Source organism: Ambystoma mexicanum, chromosome 7p (assembly GCF_040938575.1).
Source record: "Ambystoma mexicanum isolate Mex_15411 chromosome 7p, UKY_AmexF1_1, whole genome shotgun sequence".
Lineage (NCBI taxonomy): Eukaryota > Metazoa > Chordata > Amphibia > Caudata > Ambystomatidae > Ambystoma > Ambystoma mexicanum.
The window spans coordinates 225,557,486-225,575,587 of record NC_090939.1 but is presented as its reverse complement, the minus strand read 5'-3'; positions in this window follow the sequence as shown (position 1 = coordinate 225,575,587).

The window sequence follows — 18,102 nt, the reverse complement described above, 5'->3', positions numbered from 1 at the left end:
TAAATGGATCTATTATGATCATATGTCATCAATTTCTATCTATGTACCTTAACTATGGCCGGTCAGTATACAGCAAAATTAAATCTTGGATTTCTATGGTTTGATGACACAGGATATATGCTGCTAGGCACCTTGCACCTTATTAACGGCCAATCAACTGTGGAAAAGCCTGTTTTTCTGCACGGCTCATTGATTCATGGGTACAATCTGGACTTTGACATTCGATTTTAATGGTGCTTTTTGCATGTGTTGCTAAGTCATTTTAACTTGCGTTTTACCGTGTGGTCATGTTTACATGTATCTTGCACTTTGCAATCGTGTTGGTTCAGCATTGAAAGGCACAATGCACTTTATGGTTCCATACATGCACTGAACCTATAGCACTCTGACATTCGACTTTTTAATGGTACCATCTGTATGCACTGTCAAGTCTTCTTACCTGTTCTTAAATGTGTGATCATGTTTACATGCATTTTGCACTTTGCAATCATGTCCGTTTTGCACAGAAAGGCACTATGCACTTTATGGTGTTACATATGTACTGTACTTATAGCACCATATCAAAACTCTGCATCTCATACATATCCTGTTTACATGCACATGGCACTTTCAATGCTTTCAACATTGCCTATATAATGCAGAAGTGTTAAGCTGCATTATTTGTATGCCCTTTTCTTTCACATAGTGCTTGGATATGCAAAAGTCAGTGTTGCAAAATGTCCATGATAAGTATCCGTCATCACTGTGCACTTAAAGGCATAGTAAATATATTTTATCTATGAAAACATACAGTAGACAGGCATTCCAACATGGCCGACACAAACAGATCTAGCACATTGAGCTAACATTAGCAGTGTAGGACCATCTCCCTCACTGCAACCATAGAGATGTTATGTTGTACTTAAGGTTAACTGATTGCATGGTTCCCTTGTATGTGAACAAGCAGTTGCAAAACGAGTTGTACTGCGTGATTTTACTCTTGTCTACTTGACATGAACTAAACTACTTTTGAAGATTACTTTACGTGGCTGAGTGGTTAATGCAGATCTCTCTCTCTCTCTCTCGTTAACGCAGAGAGTCAAGGGTTTGACTCCCGGTCCCGTGCTTCGAGGATGGTCTACCGCATGCAGCATGCTATAAAAGCTAAATTTTAAATGTCTTTGTATGCATCTGTTTATTGATTAGCTAAGTAGAATTGTCTAATAATGTACTTGAGCAATGACCCAGGGAGCAGCAGAAGAACCATTTATATAGCGCACACTGCAAGGATAAAAGAAAGCGCTTCGTTTCATTTTATATGTGCCACACAACAGGGATGGCATCAAAGCACTTCACAAGAACAATCTGAGAGACTGATCTCATGCCCAGAAAATACTGAAGGCATGGAGGGTATCTAGATGAGGACAGAAAAGAAATAATACATATAGTGTCAAAAATGTTGCTGTTGGTAATCTTGTTCAAAGGGGCATTGCCTAACATTTCGGTTCTGGGCTGTACATGTAACTCTGTCAAGCAAACGTATCATAATGTAAAGTTAGTCAATTGAAAATCAAATATTTGACTTCTGGTCAAGTTCTGCTTCTCTCTTTTCGAAATGTGTCATCAATTAGACTGTTACAAGGGTAGTGCCCTGCTTCATGTAACGTAATTCCTCCTCTCTGTCATAATTCCAGTAAGGTGGATAGAGGTATACATACACCAGTCGGAATCTCTCACAACTAAGCGAGGACATGAACAATAGAATGTTCCCTTGCTGTGTTTAAATGCCCCGTCTAAGAATGTGTATACAACATGTCGAATAAAGGGATTCTGCAAGCGGATGACAGGAACAAAAGTGTAGAGTGCAGCGAATGCGAGTTGCAAACGCTACCAATTCCAACGAACAGTGAACCACAAACGCACCCGATTTAAAGTAATCCAAAGACAGGACAACACAGAAAAGAATGCTAAGGAAAACAATCTCCCCACGAGCAAACCTTACATCTTACAAAACCCATATACAAAGGTTGCCCCAGGCAATGCTGAAAAGACCAAAGCAGGTAGAATACGGGGCTTAAAATACAAGGAAATATTACACAAGGTCTAGAAAAACATGGAGAAACCTAATGTTTCTTTCTTGCTCTCCTAAATATGGTTTCTATTTGACATCACTTCCTACCCCTTCCAACCGAGGTTTGAGCTACCCAAGCCTCCTTTTCATTTGTAGAGGTCATCTTGGATTGGACTGCGACCTAGCTTTAATAAACAATACAAGTCCCAGTTCTTTATGGAACCATTGTCATCACTGATCGGTTTATCTGCCCTTTTAATGACAAGGGCACCCTATGGACAAGTGGGGAACTTGCTGTCGTGCCAGTACTTCCGATTTCATTTTATGTATTTATTGTTGATTATACAACACCAAATGTAAAGCAAGCAACTTCGTGGTGTACCAAGAGGAATGAGGGGAAGGAGGGTGGGGACAAGTCAAGGGAGGGGAAAACAGATCTAATCATAGACAGGTCTTGGTACATTCAGATTGGATGAAGTGTTGAGTGTGGGAGGGCATGAGAAAGTGCAAAGAGCAAAAAGTGCAGATAGGTTGAGAGTGAAGGGGAAGGATAAGTGTGAATGCTAAAGGCGAAGTGCTGGAAAACAGAGTGGACAAGGCACAGAACATTCAGGCACAGTTCTGTAAATCAGAACTTACAAGTAGCAGAGAAAAGATACAGGAAGAGGTGAGCAGTAAGGGTGTAGTGTGTCTGTGCATCATGGCAGATTCTCGATGGTATCGACCTAGTCCAAGATGAGGTAGCCCAGAGGCCTAGGAGGCCATGTTGAGAGGGCGATCCAGCTGGCCAGAGGTGAGGACATTCAGACTGGTGGGAAAGCTTGTTTAAAGGCAAGTCGGGAACGTTTTTGGGCTGCAAGTCGAGCAGGATGGAATTCCACAGGCAGCCCCCAGTAAAGATGGAACAGCTTTTTGGGAGTGGAGGATCTAAAGGATCTGGATGGAAGATATCTTTTGATGAGGTCCATTAGGTATTCTGGGACCTTACCATGGAGTGACTTGTAGATGAGACAAGGGTTTGAACTCAATTATGTGCTCCAGTGGAGAGCCTTCAAGGCCGTGTTGATGTGATTAGGCCGATGTGTTGCAGATGAGCCAGACACGTTTGTTTTGCATCAGTTGCAGGATGTGGAGGAGGTGCTTTGGGAGGCTAAGGTATAAGGTGCGGCAGTAGTCAAGCCTAGCTCATACCAAGACCTTTGTAACCTCCAATTTAGGAGCAGCGCTATCCGCCTGAGCATGAGCAGGTGGTAGTTGCAGGCTTTTTATAGCTCGTAAACCTGCCTGCTGACAGAAAGGTGTCAAGGAAAATGCCAAGATTATTTGGTTTAGAAACTGGAATGGTGGGAACATGAAAGGGGGGAAATGAAAGGACGTATGGCTGGCATGCTTGTGCCCACCACCAGTATCTCAGTTTGTGTTGCGTTGAGAGACAGGTGATTGTCAAAAGTGCAGTTCTGGATGGAGACGTGGCATTTTGTAAAGACATGTGAACGAGAAGGCCCATTTTGCTACTTGAAGGAAATCAGAGTATATCGCCATTTACAGCTGGAAGTCAACATGTCTGGAAGAAGCTGTAAAGTAGAGGTGAAAAGGCGGAGTCTTGCAGGACGCCCATGGATGAGATGAAGGGTTTAGAGCAGATGGAGCAAGGTTTAATGCAAGAGGCGCCATCTTGCAAGAAAGAACAGAACCATTTGAGAGCCGACCCGAGTCTTTGCAACAAGGTGTCATGATTGCCAGTGTAGAAGGTTGTAAGCAAATAAAACAGCAAGAGGACGGATGGGGAGTTGTTATCCTTCAAAGACCTAAATGCATCCTTAACATGCAGCAAGGCAGATTCAGTACTGCCCCGACGGGTGGAAAATTCACTAACAATTGTGGATAAGGTGCTCTTTTTCCGCTCACATATTCAAGGAGTTTTGTGGTCATTTTTCTAGGATCTTGCCCATCAATGGGTTGTTAGGGATAGGCCAGACGTTGGCCAGGATAGTGGGGAGAACTCTGTCTTGCAACAGAAAGGGGCACATCTGTGCTTTCCTGGTTTCAAAACCGGTTTCCAACACTCAGATGAGTCGAATTATTTTTTGAGGGGTGAGGTTTAAAGGCTCAAGGGAAACGCGTGTCCAGGCTACTGAACTGTACAGAGAGTCAAATAAAATGAATAGTGAAAGGGACATTAAAAGATTGCATGTTCTCAAGCGGTTTTCTTGATATTGCCAGGATTGCACAATGTTTAGTGAAGCCATGTCTTACCATCCATGGCTTCAGTATGTGTGGGTACCTTAGCTCAAACACATTTAGATAAGTCTGTAGTGATGGAGCTTTGGGGGATTTAGGTAGTGCTTGTGAGCCCACCAATAGATAAAGAATAGGAAGGATTTGGTGAATATGAATGAGGTTGGTTTGATTACCCCAAGCAAGATCTTGGCGCTCCACAAGATGGATTTGGAACTGAAGCATTTGCAGCCTTCGATGAGTGAACAGATCTAGACAGGAGGTGAAAGAGTCCAGAACATTGTGGAAAAATAGGACTGGAAACTGAGCGTGTGAAAAAGTGATGGACAATCTCTTGAATGGCCTTAGTTTACTCAGGTGGAGGACACTCCTTTATTGGAGTTTAGTGCAAAATGAAGTATAAAAAAAACTGAAAGGGTGCAAGGCATGATTTCTGAGCAGTCGCAGGGAACCCTAAATGAAACAGTGTACAGAGGACTTTGCTCAAGCTGGATAATTATGTATATTATGATAATTATGTAAAATTGTATAATAGGTGAGGTTGTTTATTGATGAATTCACCCATTTCTAGATAACAATGTGTCTTTTGTAGGCACAGGACGACAGACATTACTGGTGAAGATATGAAAACTACATTCAGGCCAACAGGGAGTATTGTGCATGGCAGGTAGCATTCCTTCATAATGAATCAGCGGTACTGCCGATTAACTTTCTTGTTTGGAAATGCAACAATATATTCTGCTTGGCCACCAAACAGCCATGTGTTTTGGTGCACAGCCACAATAACCAGAGCCAAACTCAACATTCCAAACTTTTGTAGGGGCAGATAATGATTGAGGTAATTTCGTTACACAGAATGCAGTGCTACTGAGCATTGCAAAACAAGACTGGAAGAAGACTGGAAGAAACCCCCGTTCGCCCAATGCGATAGCCTCTCTGTGGGGAAGCATGTAGCTCAAAAATGATATTTCTCCTTCGGGAGTCTTTTGGACCTTGTACTGTTAGAATCAATGCTATAAAGCTTATCAGGGGTCACCTGCAATTGGTCTATAACCCCACAATGGAGGAGTGGGCCCTGAGCAGTTTGCTGTGGAGCTGTGTCATATAACCTGAGGTTTTAAAACAAATGCGTCTTAATTTGTGTTAGAAGACTGATATGCAGTTCCATTGTCCGATTTATCAGCACCCTCTCCAGATTCACAAATGTTTTGCAGCGACTACAAGTATCATGGCTTTGCAACGATTCACAAACATTTTCCAGAGGCTTCTACTGCCTCTTGGATTTATCAGGATTCAGAACATTGACCAGGCTGCATCAGTTATCAGAAGCACTTCACTGCCACAACAGGGATGGTCGCAGCTCTCTGCGTAGCTCCATGAGTTTGTACCAGCTCCTATAGGTCAGCGTCAGTGGGTCTTTTTCAAGATACGGAGTCCCCAAGCTGTGAGGTCCTGTAAACTACTGTGTGAAGAAGTCTTGGGGCGGTATTTGCAGTACTTGGTTTGCAAGAACGTGTTCATCGAAGGAGATTTACGGCGCAGAGGATCCGAGAAACGCCTGTGGATAGAGGTGACGGATGGTCGTGTTATACACTCTACTGACTGTACAATAAGTGGCTAATTCGATCTTGAGCCCCAGACATGGGTCATGACTTCTACTGGACCTGAGGAAGGCGGGATTGCCTACTCATCCGAAACGTAGCTTACTTGTACTTTTGGACTCATACTTGTACGAGTACGACACCCTTTAGATCCATCCTGCTGTCACACGTAGACCCCAAGTTCAGCTAGTAGACTTTGAGCTTAGCTAGGAAATTGGAAATGCCCCCAACTGAACTGAAAATTTAAGATTCAGCTACATATGGCTTCAAACATCGAGAGGGGGCCTTTCATTTCCAACATTCACATTGTGTTGATTGTTTAGAGAAAAAGTGTCCCTTTTTTCATATGCTCTTTTCAAATGCGTATAAATAATTGTATTTTGTTTTATATGAAAAATTGTGTACATTAATATGGACACCCATCTGTTCCATTTGTGTACAGATTGTGCTTGCTCTGGAATTTACTTTTAGTCAATTGTGCTTGGTAACTTATAGATCTCGCTTGTGAGCAATAATAACAAAACATAATAAAAAAGCTACTTTTGTATTAATTCTTAAACAGAAGTTGGATATGGTGGATTTGAAAGACTTATCCCAATAAAGACTTAGGTGGACACATAAAGTTATAAAAATCATACCTAGGAACTATTTCAGATAGTTTGTGCCATACTCTTGGCATTGAGGAGACTACTATAAATAGAATTTATATGCATGTCTAGTGAACCTGTCAGGACACTGTTTTGTTTTGTGTTCCTGTAAACTACTGAACATAAATAAGCTTTCCTTAATGGTGGTTCATCGCTGATATTTCTGTAAATGCCTCTGGATTAACAGGGTGTTTTTCTCCATTTCTGTTTGCTGCTCATTTGCCCTCTGGGCTTTCAAGTTTAGCCTCCTCCCCTCCACAGGGTTCTTGACAGTACTTCCCTCATCACATAAAAGCCTCTGAATGCATATGGATATTAGTTGTCTTTCTGGGATTCTACTGCCGACCTTCTTCTGTATTGGTTCTCTGGCAGACACTGCCTCTTGGTAGTGGACCATCGGCTATGTCCCTGCTTCCAAATCCAGAATGGTGCATCATACCTTGCCTGCTCCCTATCAACGGCTCAAACATGGCCATCCCCCTGTGCAATAGATTCACTCAGTAGCCGGCGAGGTGTGCAGAAGTGTTTTGCCGATTGCTGGCTTAGAACGCTGCTGTGGAGGATTTTCTTATCCTGCCTTTGTCCTACGGTGCTGGCGTGAAGCGAAAAGCTTTACCTTTAAGAGGGTTGCACTCTCAAAGCGCAAAAGCTATGTACTACGTGAAGCATAGCAAAGTGTGCAGAAGGGTTTTGCTGTGTTCGGCTGTGGAGCTTGCCATCACAAGTAAGTTTCATAACGAAACTACACTATTCTTACACTCTGTACTCCGCATGTTAGGCATTATATCTTGCCACCGAATTTTGATGTGACACACACACGGCGTAGTGTTTGTACAATACAGTCGAGGTGACTGCGGGCATAGTTTGCCTTTGAGCCTCGTCTGTTTACAAGTTCTTGCAGTTAAGTTCTGTGCACGCTCAACACGCCATCTTCCACCTTGACGGCTCGGGTCCTCGCAACTTTGCGAGACTCACTGCTTATTGGAGTTAACATTTGAGCCTCAGTGGGGTGACTGCAGGTCACACATTGTGCCTTTGAGCCGCATGCAAGAGTCTTATTTGAAAGATATACCGTGTGTACATCGAGCTGGGAGCTTGCATTATATGTGCACTTTATCTCGGAGCTGCTTTGCCAATTTTGCATCATACGCTTTATTTGATTTCCGTGAGAGCTCATTGTTGGAAGTCCCATTCTCTCACCATTGAACTGTTAAACTATAACAAATAAGACAACAATGTCTACAAAAAAAGGTCTAATTAAAAAGTTATGTGATCTAAAAGCAGAGCATCTTGATCCCAATATGTACCTCGCAACAAAGACCAAATTAAAAAATAATTACAAAAATTGGTCTCGTGGACATAGGATGTTAAGTAACATTCATGATGGTCAGATTCCGGAATGGTGAGCGAAGGAGTAGCAGCCTAGTCTTGCAGCTCCTGGACCTCTCCCTGAAGACATTTTCAAGATATAATGAACTCGAAGAAGATAGTAGAAGCTGAGAATCCTGCTTCAAAAAAAATCTAAACAGCTTTTGGAAATGGATGATACTGCTAACATTCAGGATGTCTACAAGATTCTTCTCCACGTGGCCCAGGATGCCAGTGAATTTAAACAGTCTTTGGCTGATCTCAACTTGAAATCTTGTCAATTGGATGGTAGAGTATCAGATCTGGAGAAATCATCACTGTCTATGAGCACTGAAATTACGGGCAGCTTTCAGGCTTACAACAATTTGAAGTCTGATCTACAGAAAAAGATTTGCGTTTGGAACTGGAAATGAAAATACGGGCCAAAAACATCAAACTGGTTGTTGTGGAAGACTTGGCTGATAAGGAAGATCTGATCCCTTTTATCATCCACATTTTTAAGGAAAGTTTTAACTGTATCTCCATTTCTTCAGGTGATATTGACAATGCTTTCAGGATTGTTAAAAATCAGGGGTCAAAGCCAAGACACATCCTTGTGACCTTTTATGAATCAGAAATCTAAAGAGAGTCTGCTGGGCTCTGCTAGGTTGACAGGAAAAGCTGTTTTCAAAGGTAAACCTGTTTTTATGTTTCCGGATTTTCCTAAAGAAGTTTTAATACTAAGGAAATCTTTTAAAGGGGCAAAGGATCTGGCCAAACAGCTAAATCTGAAAGCATTCATGTCCAAAAATACCTTATGAACTATAGTGCTGCCGGATGGTGAGAAGAGCACTTCTGACCCTGTTCAAGCCCTGCAATGGATGGAGCAATACAAATGAGGGATGGCTGCCTCTATTCCCCTCAATTGAATTTAATTGTGGACTCCTCGTGATTGCCCTGACTGGTTATGGTTGTCTTATTTATTATTGATTTCCTTATTTAATTAATGGGTTTTGCTTTTTTCAAATGGCGCTGTGAACTCAAGCCAGTTTAATGTTTTTCCACTTCAAATATATGCTATGAACGCGCACCAAATCTCTGACATGAAGTTGTTTACCTGCAGCGCGTTGGTGATGGTGACGCGCAGCGTGGATTAAAAGGGTCCGATGTTCGGTTGCGCGTGAAGCTTCTTGGCCGCAAAGGATTTGGATCATCATTTCCTTTCGGCTTGATGTACTTAGAATAAAGGACCTGATTTCGCGAGGGTCCGCTGATCCAGGAAGTCCGCTTATACGGAACCCGGCATGCAGCGTAAACAAATCTGTCATTCTGAGCTGCATTACTCTGGAAGTTGGATGCTTTCATATTGCTGACTATATTCGGGACTAGTTCGGTACCGGTGAATGACTGTCTTACATGTCTCCAGGAAGAACGCTGCGCTCTACGGCTTTGTTGGGGGTTGGACACTATTCATTTTTGTCTGACGATTTTCCTGAACCCTTTGGCATTATACTCTGGTCATGACTGATGGACCCACATTTTAAGGATGTTCTGAATGTCTTTTTCTGAGACTCTTTGCTCATAACATAATAACAGCGCAGATCTGCTACAATGCATTCTTGTTTTTTTTTATATTAGTGCAATTGAAACCCTATTTGCATACATACATTATAAAATCTGCAGGGCACGTATCTTTTAATGAATGCTACCAGCTTTATGGTTTGGTCTTTCATGATGAAATTTACTGCGTCACGTGTAAACACTGCTTTATGTATGGGGTGCCTGGTGTTTTCTCCTGATTGAGTGGTGAGACATTTATGAAATGTTTTGGATATGACACCTCCTTCATTTCTAAAACAAACTTGATATGTTGCAAAGGATCTGTTGCTGAGTGAACTTATTCTTCCAGGTATTTGGATATTCTGCTGATCCTTTTGGGGCTTGGAGTTTGCATTAGAAACTAGTGGTGGATCACTTTTAATCCGATATACACTTTTTACACCTAATTTAGGTTTTACTTTAATGATTTTACATTTGCTCAAACCAGAGTGCTGCATCAAGAGGTTGGAGGGTTGATCACAGGGGTCCTTCATTTTTGCTTGAATCTAATTTTAGATGGATTATTCTTTGAGTTCACTAGGTATTTGGGAGAGGTTCTAGTGTTTGTTCTTTATGAATGTTTCTTCCTTTATTTTCTAGGTTTAACAGGCTTCTCAGTCTTCACTGTTTCTTTAGATGGTACTCTGTTTTATTGTTTTGGTTTTTCTTTTTTGTCTTTTTGTGCTCTATTAAGTGTTTAACTTTGGACACACAATCAAACAACATGAATAAAGAAGGTTTATGTGTAGTGACTTGGAATGTGAATGGGATTAATAATCCCATTAAAAGAAAGAAAGTGTTTACGATTCTAGATGAAATGAAGGCAGATACTTGCTTTCTCCAAGAAACATACATTTTGTCTGATGAAATAAAAAAATTAGAGAAAGACTGGGTGGGTTGTGCTGTGGGTTCCTCTTTCTCTTCAAGATCGCGGGGAGTTGCTATATTGAGTCGAAGAAAGGCTCCGATAAATAATTTGAAAGAATGTATTGATAATGAAGGGAGAATGGTTGCTTTACTGGTCGGAATTCATGGGGAGAAGTTGGTTTTATGCAATGTTTATGCGCCCATAGTGAATAATGGTACTTTTTTAGAATGGTGGCCCAGACATTACTGGACTTGAGCTCACCAAATGTCCTCCTTGCGGGTGATTTTAATACTATTATAAACCCGATGCTTGACAGGAGCCTTGTTAGAAGGATTAATCAGATTGATCCACATCATCAATCTCTCATATTGCTCATGGAGGAACATAACTTAAAAAGATTTTTGGCGGTTTACGCACCCTGATATGCGTGAATATAGTTTTTTCTCAAGTGCTCATGGTGTTTATTCAAGGCTAGACATGCTTCTCACCGGTGGTTCCTTGTCAGAAAATTCTATTTCTTGTGATATTGGTAATATTATAGTGAGTGACCAGGCTCCTGTTACTTTGCATCTTAAATTAAAATTTGAATCTTGTAGATCACCTTCTTGGAAACATAATACATCTATATTGTTGGATGATGATATTCTGGATAAGTTTATTTCTGAAGCCAATTTTTTTGTTGAGGAGAATTGTACAGGTGAGGTTTGCTCTGGAAATGTTTGGGAGGCTTTTAACTGCTCTATGCGTGGGATTTGTTTATGTTTATCTTGTGGTAAACGAAGGAGAGAAGGTATTGCTAAACAGGAACTTGAGAAGATCAAAACTGTCTCTCGCGAGTTGATGAATGTTCTGACAGATTCAGCAAAGTTAGAGATTTTAAAGAAACTAAAGAGTTGGACGGAATACTCACTATGTAGGCTGAAAGAGGTTTGTTTATTCTCAATGCACTTACTTTGAGAATGGGAAAAAGTATGACAGATGGCTCGCGTACAGGTTGAAAAAGAAAAATTCTGAGTCCGCTATTAACTCTATCATTGACACTGATGGTAAAATAACATTTAACCCGAGAAGCATCAACCAGGTTTTTCATAATTATTAGATGGATCTTTATCGCAATGAGGCAGGCATTACAGAAAATGGAGAGGATTTTTTTGGTAATCTAACGATGCCTAAAATCTCAGATGCTGAGGATTTGATTCTGTGTTCCAAACTGACAGTAGATGAATTGAAAACCGCTATATCCAGGTTGAATACAGATAAATCCCCCGGTCCAGGTGGACTTCCAATTGAATTTTATACAATTCTTCCAAATACTGCCCTTGAGCTATTAAAAGATATGTATCAGTCTAGCAAAGCGGATAAGAAGCTGCTGTTCAGTACTTGTCACGCCTCAATTTCAGTTTTTTTGAAAAAGGGGAAAGACAACAATCTTCCATCTAGTTATCGCCCTATTAGCCTTATAAACACAGACCATAACATCCTGTCTAAAATTTTGGCTTTAAGAGTGGAACGATTTCTTCCAAAACTGATTGGTGAAGAACAATCTGGCTTTATGAAAAACAGATGCACTTCTAGTAATATTCGGAAACTACTACATACTTTGGAAAAGGCCATGAAGGTGATTATGATGCTGCTGTATTTTCTCTTGTTGCTGAAAAATCGTTCGATAGAGTGAATTGGTAGTACTTATATTCTGTGTTGAAGGTCATGAATCTTGGTAATGAGTTCATCTCTTGGGTTCAGTTGTTGTATACCAATCCAACCGCAGATGTTAAAACAAATGGAAGGAGGTCCAAGCCATTCTGTTTGGAACAAGGAACCAGACAGGGTTATCCCTTGCCGCCACTTTTGTTCATACTAGCAATTGAACCTCTGGCTATTGCCCCCAAAACATATCCTGGTTTGTGTGGTGTCAAATGTTGGGGAGTCATGCAGAAATTCTGGTTCTACATTGATGATCTGTTATTGGTTCTTCAAAACTTGGAGGATTCTCTACCATGCTTGATGCAGATTTTCACAACCTTTCAGAAAACATCAGGCTACAAATTTAATTGGCTTAAGTCAGAGGTAATGCCACTTACTAACAGATGTGATTAAGCTCTAGTCACCGGCTTAGGTTTTAGATGGTGTGATGTCAGACTACGCTATTTAGGTATTTGGTTGACGCCTTCAGTTTATAATCTGGTTGAAGTAAACATGCGTGTTGTCTGCGATGACTGTAAAATTGACCTAGAAAGGTGGTCGCTTATTAACCTGTCAATGTGGGGCAAAGTCAACGCCCTTAAGATGAATTTAGCTCCAAAAATAAATTATATTACTGGTATGCTTCCTCTAAAAATAAAAAATCAGTTCTGGCAGGATTTGGATCGTATGATTCAGGAATTCTTGTGGGACAGAAAACCGTCTTGGCTTAAGATCTGGAAACTACAGCTTCCAGTAGATCAAGGAGGTCTGGGGGTTCCCAATTTTAAGGCATATCATTTGGCCTTTTTTGCACAATATTTTATTCCATTCCTTCATGAGGTTCCTGATCCTTGGGCAGTTGCGGAATCTAGTGCCTTTGGCCCTGAAGCATTACTTTCTACAAATACAAAGGCTTGTGGCAGTAAATCTGTTGTGACAGGATTGTTACGTACTGTACGGTGTGAGCTATTAGAACAACTGGTCATAGATGCATTTAAATGCCAAAGGGCATCCATTTGGATAAATCCAAAGGTCAGGGATAACTCCAATATAATATTTTGGCCTGATTGGTTTATCTGTGGTGTTAAAACAATTTGTGATCTGGGTATGGATGGTCGTAAAATGGCGGCAAATGAGGTTAGGGATAGATGGGACTTTGAGACTTTATCCGATTCCGCCTTTAGGCGCTTGAAGAGGTCAGTGGGTGAAGTTGATTGGACAAATGTTTTGAATTTGGACATCTTTCTTGTTAAACCAAAGAAAGGTGAGGGTGGGCTTGCAAGAAGATAGTATAAAATGATGGTGACACATTTTAAAGTTAATGACCAACTACGGGAGGAATGGAGCAGAAGAATTGATTTTGATATCTCGCCAGATAATTGGCAAGCTATTTGTAGAAATGCAGCGCTTTGCTCAGTTAATTTAGGTGAGAGATCTCGTCGAATTAAATTATTAAACCAAGTTTATTGGTGCCATGAAAGATTTAAAAAAAAAGAAAAAGGTCTTTCTAACAGTGATGAATGTTGGGACTGCTTAAATGAAATTGGTTCCTTGGAACACATGCTATGGAGTTGTTTACGTGTTCGTGATTTTTGGGCGAGTATTTGCAAAGCATGTGTGAGGATTGTGGATCTGGATCTGAAATTAGACTTCAAAACAATGATATTGGGACATGATTCAGAGTTACATGAACTCAGTCCTGTTCAGAAGAAACTGATCATTGATTGTGGGCAAACGATTGATTCTCTGAGGATGGAAAACGGGAAATGCTCCTTTGTTTGATGATTGGGTTGAGGAGATGCACAGACTTTCAAAAATGGAAAGAATGAATTATACATTGAAGAATTGACTTTGTATGACAACATATGGAGAAAATGTAATATGATTTAATTGTTTTATTTTGTTCTTTCTTCTCTCTCCTTCAGTGGTTTTTTTTATATATATATACATGATGTTTGGTAACCTCTTGTATATTGTTTGCTTATCTTGTTACTGTTTTCTTATGTATTTGAATTGTAAATAAATAATAAAATTAAAAAAATCATGATGGTCAAAGCATGTTAACATCGTTTTTGCCTTTGCATACACGAAATTTATTGGCTTTGATTAACTATTTACTTTACTTTACATATGTACCGTGCACCAGGCACCTGAAGGCTTAACGGTGCACACATAACAAAGGCAAAAACTACATAGACAAGAGTGGGTGAATATATTCAAACTCAGAATAAGGCAAGAGATGAAAACACGGCAAGCCGGGGAACTAACAGAATAAAAGTGTTTTTAGTTTCTTTTTAAAGATGTTAGTGGAATTGATCTCGCTTAGGTCCGGTGGAAGAGAGTTCCACACTATAGGAGTCGCTCTACTAAATGCTTCTTTTAGGGCTTGCTGGTTTTGCATCAGAGTGTTCTCAATTGGTTGGTATTATTGGATCTAAGAGGCCTCAGATTCTGTTTCTCCACTAAACACTCCATCAGGTAGGATGGCATGCTTCCCATGCGACATTTGTGGGCAATCAGTAGCATTCTGAATTGAACTCTTGCTTTCACTAGGAGCCAGTGCAAACCCCACCTGGCATCGGACACATGGTCTCTCCACTTAAGGCCCTTCACCACCCTGACTGCACTATTCTGAATAACCTGCAAACATTTATTCTCCGATTGTGGAATGCCAATGAGAAGACTACAACAGTAGTCAACTTTGAACCAACTATGGCTCTATCGTCGTTATTTTCCAAAATGAACGGCCGGAGATGAGCAAGCAGTTTTATATATTAAGTTGATGAGGATGCTAGATTTCTCACCTGTGATTTCATATTCAAGTTCTGATCTACAATTATACCTAAGGTTTTGACTTTCTTTTTTACCTCTATCTTGCAGTTTACAATGGTAAAGCAATTGAACAGTGGACCTAACTTAGCAAGCTTATTGTCTGTTCCCACCAGCATAAGTTCTTTTTATTCATTATTAAGAGTTAGACCATTCTGTACCATCCAGATGTGTATATCATCATAGTCCTTGTTGATATTAAATTTGTCTGTACTGTGTGACCCTGTTATTGGGATGACACATTGAATGTCGTCTGCGTAGTTAGCAAATATGCCATTGTGCTCTAGTAGGTAAAAAAAAAGGAACCATGAAGATGTTATAAAGAGACGGGGAGACACATGCACCCTGAGGCACCCCATAAACTAGAGGTACTGGTTTGGCCTCAGCTTCCCCACTGGCTACTCTACACTGTCTTTCACTCAGGAATGACGCGATCCATTGTGCGGCCTGATCAGAAAATGAGGCGACATCCTTTAACCTGGTGATCAAGATGGAATGATCTACCAGGTGAAAGGCCGTGGAGATATCCAAAATCATGAGAAGAGAGGCTTGACCACTATTCATGTATTCCAATAGTTTGGATTTCAGATCGAGGAGGGCCGTCTTGGTCCTGTGGTTTTGTCTAAAACCCGATTGAAACTTATTCAAAATCTGTTAAGATGTAAGGAGATTTGCTTATAAGCCACCCTGTCCAGGATCTTTAAAAGAAAACGTGCGTTTGTGATTGGCCTATGGTTTGTCAGTGTCAATGGACAAAGATCTGGCTTCTTTAGAAGGGGGGTGAACCATGCTTACGTTAAACCTTCAGGGACATAGTTTTCTGCAAACTAAGTGTTCACAAATTTGGTAAGGGCCGGTATTAACATAGATGAAAACTCTTTGATGATCAGAGAGGAGTATGGATCCCCCTTGCAAATAGTGGTATTTAGCTGCATGATAACCCTAGACAACTCTGCTTCCAAAATAGGCGACAAACTGAAAACTTGCTGAGCGCCAGATTTACCTCGAGTCCCGACGTAGTCCAGTTCTGGTTGCTTGTTTATCTAATTTGCCCATCATAGCATCCTGGATGGAGGCGCACCATGCCTCATCTTTCAACAGCAGTTCTTTGCTCGATCCGTTAGGCGATTCTTGCCCTCCTAAAATTTTAAATAATTCCTTACTATCTGAATTTGAATTTACAACTCATTAAACGTTTTTCTGGCCAACAAGATTGCGGTTTTGTAAATCCAAACCACTTTTTTTTATACATTTCCAGGCTTGGGATATCCAGACCCTTTCTTCAGGCATAAAAATATAAATATTGTTTTGCTTTAAGCTCTTGAAGATCTGCATTAAACAATTTATTATGCTTTTGTCCATCATAGCAATGTTTTTCTTTAATGGCGCTAGAGCCTCTGAGAGTTCCTTAAAGGAGTCAAGAAATGAACTAGTCATCTCTTGCAAAGTCTCAGATTCAAGGATTCCGAGGTCAGGGTAATAGCCCACGGTTATAAAATGTCTAATGTTAGTTTCTTGTAGTTTCTTACTAATGTCGGGACCTTGCCATAGCCTGTTTTTCTTTAGAAGCATTCATTATTAATCTGGAAATAAAAACAACAATGATCCGACCAGGAACATGGCAAGACTTCGAGATCAGAGATGTTCAAATTGTGGGAGGCAACCCAATACAAAGTGTGTCCCTTTACATGCGTGGGGACTCTAACCGATTGTCGAAAGCCAATGGTGCCCAACGCAGCCTGCAAGGCCCCTGCGTTAAAGACACCCAATATTAACAACTTTGTAATATGTTTAAGCAGCAGTAATAAACGATTAATCAGCTAATCACGGAAATCGGGTCCTACTGCAGGTGCTCTTTATATCAATAGTAGGTTGAGTGTCATTTCAGCACTAATGCCAATTTTCACCAGTATCAATACAGATCCTGGTAAATCTTCAACCTTGACCTCCCAGATTTTTATGTGCGGTTTAAAAATCAATGCTGCACCCCACCCACCCTCCCGTCTATCCTGCCGCAAGACACTATAACCTACGGGAATGGCCAACCCTAAAGAGGGTCCAGCTGCATCATGGCTCCACATTTCCATGAGTGCACAGGTGTCTGTGTTGCACTCCTGAACATGTGTGGCTACTTCCAGCGCATACTTGATAAGCAACCTAGTATTTAACAGCATGATTTTTAGTGTGCAGGTAGATTGATTAACTTTCCCACCGGTGTTGTTTCCAGGGGTGACCGGACTGAGCTCCCCCTAAAGCAGCGCTTGTGACACCATCATTTTTATACATAACTGGTTGCTGTATAACAATGTGGCTCTGCCCTCCCATGGGGGCATGCATTTCCCGTGACTTGCCTTCCCTAACTCTCAGCTCGCACTCATTATGGGCCTTCGAAGCAACCTCATAAAATGGATTGGAGTTAGGCGGCATATGTGGTGGTACAGGGTACTAACACTGTTAGAAGCAACGCTGACCATATTCAAAACCGATGGGTGTGTATCAGCTGTTTGCGTGCTCAATGTAGTAGTCGCACCTCGCAAAGCAAAAAGGTGGCTATTGGTTTCCAGCCTGGCTCTAGCGGCGTTAATGGCTTCCAGAGCCTCCAGGATTCCCATGATTTTTCTATAAAATCAAGGGAGCTTGGAGCTCTCGCGCCTGGTTTGCAAATAAAAACGGCATGAGAACTACAAAGGCTTATGGGAAGTGTAGTTTAGAAACCTCTGTTTGAATGCAAAACATTAGCTTGAAAGCACACAATGTTAAAACAGAGTGCAAAGTAAAACCTGAGTACAACTACAAACAAGAGCACACATAGAAGCTAAATATTATTACTTGAAAATCAAGATTGCCGACGAGTTACTACAACGGAGTTCACTCATATTAAAACACTAAAAAGCGTGCAATGAATGAAATCAACAGTTACAACAGTGCTAAAATAAGGCTACAAAATAATCTGTCTCAAAGTACATGCCAAACATCGATCATTCCAGTCTGTCTGGGAGACATATTTTACTGACATCATGTCTTCAGGTATTTGTCCTGAAATGTTAATTGATCATAAAATATTGTAGTCTTTAAAGATAATTGAAGATGATATACTGAGTATAATTAGGCATCTGTCTAAACCCGCCAGATGGTCCTAATGGCCTCACAAATGAGACATTTGGCGCGGAACCAACCATCTGGGCAGAAATACTCAGTAAACTCTTTATGAAGATAATTAAGACCCAAAAACTACGGAAC